The following is a 5,000-nucleotide window of genomic DNA, read 5'->3' as shown; positions in this document are numbered from 1 at the left end:
AAATCACCATTGAAAGGTGAAATAAAAACATGGAAATATTAATTGTTATTTTTAGATGGGAAGATGTTTTTGTTTGTTCGTTAATTGGGTTTGTATATGCATTTGTATATCTATTTGTATCTATGTATGTATGCATGCATGTAAGCATGCATGTATGTATGAATGTATGCGTGCATGTAGTATGCATGTATGTATGTATGCATGTATGAGTGAATGTAAGTATATATGTATGTATGTTTGAACCATCAATCAGCTAAATAAAGCCCTAAATCACGATAGCCCGCACAAAAAAACACATTCACTCAAACAATGGAAATAAAATGTTGAAATGAAAAACATTTCTGTAAAAAGACTTTGGTTCTATTATGAATTTGATTAGTGGAATAAAACTCATTCAAACATAGAAAAAACATTAAAAACATGCCAGTATATATACATACATACATACCTACATGCCATACATACATACATACCTACATGCCATGCAAACAAGAGAATTAAATAAACACAAACAAACAAACAAACTGACAAAAACAAACACTCACCCATACAAATAAACAAACAAACACATACAAACAAACAAATATACAAGCATACAAACAATCCACGTGACGTAACATCTAAATACATATTAGCATAAACAATAATTCATACATAAAAAGATAGCATCAATTTTTTGTCCACTGTTGCTACAGACATTTATTATTATTCTTACTATTTATTATTTTACTCTCTCTTACTCTCTCTTTCTATCTCTCTCTCTCTCTCTCTTTTATTATATTCATTATTTCGTTCATTTCATTTATTATGTGATTTTTGGATATGTGACTTTGGAGACATAAAAAAACGGTGAGAAAGAGAGAGTGACAGAGAGAGAGAAAGAGATAAAAAAAAGTAAGAGGAAAAAAAAAAAGAGAAGATAGAAAGAGAAAAAAAGAGAGAAGGGAGAGAGAGAGACATGAGAATATAAAAAATGAAATAAGGATGGGTAATGAATGAAAGATAAAATTGAATATAAATATAGAAGAAAGAGAGAAAAAGAGAAGAAAAGGAGGAGAGAAAGAGAGAAAGGAAGAAAAAGAGAGAAAGAACGATAAATAAAAGCAAAATTAAGAGCAAAAATCATATGAGAAATTACGTAGTAATTTATTTTAAAAGGAAATGACACTGATTACAATATTGATGAAGATAACGATGATGATGAGGATGACGACGATGATTAGGAAGATATATGATGATGATTGATGATACTGATGATGATATATAATGATGATAGATGATACTGATGGTGATGGTGATGATTGATGATACTGATGATGATAGATGATGATGATAGATAATACTGATGGTGATAGTGATGATATATGATGATGATATATGAGGATGTTAATAAATCATGATATATTATGATATATGAGGATGAAGATATACCATGATATATCATGACGATACCGATGATGATGGGGAGGATATCTGATGATGATGATGGCAGTGATGATGATGGCAATGATATCGTTCCGTCTTTGTTTTTACAAAGTCGCTGTAAAAACAAAGACACAAAAATGATATATGAAGGTATGATATATGATGAAGATATGTAATATGATATATAATGACAATGAGGACGGTGATGATATACGATGATGATACACGATGACGATGATGGCAATGATGATATAGTGATAGATTTAAGGACCATAGATACGTAAAAATGCTATAGATTATAAAAGGGTTATAAAGCCCGCTGATGGCGAAGTTGGTGGTGACGTAATAAAAGTGAATTTAAGTAATAAAACGCCGAAATTGCAAATATTAATGGAAGCGTATATAATAATCTTGATGCTGATGACGATGACGACGATGACGATGATGATGATGGCGATGATGATGATGACGTCATCGTGACATTAATAGTTATTAAAATTTTATGGCTAAAAATGGGGACTTTGTGAGTTTTTTTTAGAGAAAAATGTTCTCTCACCTGGGTTCCCAAAAAAAAGAAAATATTTCAATCATTTTAAACATTTTCTATCTAAAAAATTAAAGTTTATGCCTAATAAGAATAATGTCATTATGTTATTAAAGCTGTCCGAATGATATTAAGGATGTCTGATTGAATGAATAAACAAATGAGTGAATGATTGAATGATTAATTGATCGAATGAGTAAACATTAGAATGAACGAACGTGCAATCGTTTGAAAGGACAAACAGATGAACGAACAAGAAGATTCCCAGGAATCGACAAACAATCAAACAAACCAATTGACGAACAAACGAACGAACAAATGAATGAAAAATCGAATTAATTAATAAATAAACAAACAAAAAATGAAAAAGAGAACAGATTAATGATTGAAGAAATAAAATAAACAAATAAAAATTTCATCAAACAAATAGTATACCAAACAAATGGAATTATTTATAAATTAATGAGGAGGCAAAATATACACAAGTTTTCAAATAAAACAAAAAATTCTTATACAAAAATTCTAAACTGAAACATGAGTCCTGACAGTAAAAAAGATGGAGTTAATAATAAATACAGAATAATAATACAAATCAACACAAAAACGATTACATACAAACATAAATAAAAACTCACAGAATACAAACTAACCTAATAACATGCAAACAAACAATCAAATTAATACAAACCAACATACAAACTAAGAAACATACAATCAAACTATAACAAACATACAAACAAACGAACGAATAAACAAACCAACATACAAACTCAACAAAAACGAGAACTTGACAGGCACATTGTTGAGTGAATTTGCAGCACAAATGAATGAAAAACTCTCTATGGATCCAAACATACAACACTTTTTTGTATATGTATGTTTGTTTTTTGTATGTTTATGGTTTTTAAATTTTTTTATGCACTTCTGTATGTTTGATTTTTTCCTATGCCATGAAATATTTTGCAGGCTTTTTGTATAGTTTCGTACTTTCGTTAAGAAATTTTGTATTGTTTCAATGTTTTTTCTTTGTATTTCTTAACAATTTTTATATTTCATTTAGTTTTTTATTAATTATTTGATTATTTATCTCAAATTAAATCTAAAATTACTCATTAATTTAGTTTAATAATTAATTACTGAATTAATCGCTTAATTATTATCTTAAAAAAAACATTAAAAAGAGTAAATTTGAAAAACGTAGAAAATTATCATCAAATAACCCATTAGAATTTATATTTTATTATCAGCGATTCACTATGCATCTGGAAGAACAAACCTGCATCTTCATTTTTGTTGTATTTGTGTATTTTTTAGTATTTTTAAGTATAATTTTTATGTTTTGTTTTGTATTGTATTGTATAGTTTTCACTATTTCGTTATATCTTTTTATCTTTGTTTTTGTCTCCTTTCTTCCTTTCTTGCTCTCTCGCTTTCTTTCTTTTTCTCTCTTTTTTTTGCTGTTTTTCTTTTTATTGTTACCTTTATATTTCAATTTTGCTCCTAGTCTCTCCTTCTCTTTTTATTTTTTATTCTTTTTCTCTCTGTTTTCTTTTTCCTACTCTTCTCTCTCTCTCTCTTTCTCTTTCTCACTTTTTTCTTTTTCGTTGTTCTCTTAATCCTTTTCCTTACCCCCTTCTCTCTTTTTTTTATATTTTTATTGTACCCCTGATGATTCAGTTACTTTTGAATTTATTATTATTATTTTGTTTACACTTCCAACTTAATACGTATGAATGTTTTTGTACTCATGTATGTGTGTGTATGTGTGAATGGATGTACGTGTATATGTATGTATGTATGTATGTATGTATGTATGTATGTATGTATGTATGTATGTATGTATGTATGTATGTATGTATGTATGTATGTATGCATGTATGCATACATGTATGTATGTATGCGTGTGTATATGTGATTATGTGATGGTTCTTTTTTAACCAAGGGACCAGAACGAAAACAATAAAATGATGGAAAAAATGACTGTTTTCAAAGGTTTCCCTTTTAAATGAATAAATAAATTTCGGAAAAAAATTTCATTTCGTTTTAACATCCAGTGTTTTGCACCGCTGGCAAGAGAAAAAATTACGATAATGATGATGATGATGGCGCCGTTGATGATGATAATGATGACAATGTCAGTTAGCGAGTTAGCTCAGTCGGTAGAAGTGCCTTGTCTCGTGAGCCTATTACTCGATGGCAAGGTTCGAATACTGCCTGTTCGAAGTTCAAAGAACACGTTAGCGTGAATGTTGTACAGACACGGAAGATTAAAATAACAATTTAACATATATATTAACATGTAAGCAGTTCTCCATTTTATAGAACCACAATATAAAATATAATATGAAGACTGACTGCATGGTGATAGTGTAAACATAGTGATGACGATGATGAGGAGCATGTCATAATGATGATGTAGATGATATCCAAGACAATCATGATGATGTTGTTGACTCGTTAAGATGACGACGACGATGATGTGAGCTATAAATGCATTGTGATATATAACGAAATAACTTGGAACGCTTGTGGCTCCAAAGACATTCATTTTTCATTAATTCAAATTTTTAACAACAACAACAACAACAAATTGTAATAGTAAGAAGAAAAACAACAAGAGCATCACAAATAATAATAATTGTAGTAGTAGTAATAATAATAATTATTAAAACAGCTATTACTATGTTAATATAATAATCAAAAAAAAATTTATTTTTATCTAATTTCAATGAATTTTAGTAGAAGTAGTAGTAGTAATGGTAGCAGTCGTAGTAGTAGTAGTAGTAGTAAAAGTTGTAGCAGTAGTAGTAGAAACTTTGGTAGAAGTATCCGTAGTAATAGTTGTATAGTTGTATTAGTAGTAGTAGCAGCAGTAGTAGTTGAATGTAGAGTTAGTAGAATGTAAAAAATACTATCATCATCGTCACCATCATCGTCGTCACCATCATCGTCACCATCATCATCATCGTCATCATCATCGTCACCATCATCATCGTCGTCATCATCATCATCATCATCGTCACCATCATCA

This window comes from Helobdella robusta (genome assembly GCF_000326865.2).
Source record: "Helobdella robusta unplaced genomic scaffold HELROscaffold_40, whole genome shotgun sequence".
Taxonomy (NCBI): Eukaryota; Metazoa; Annelida; class Clitellata; order Rhynchobdellida; family Glossiphoniidae; genus Helobdella; species Helobdella robusta.
Note: the sequence above shows the minus strand (reverse complement) of the source record.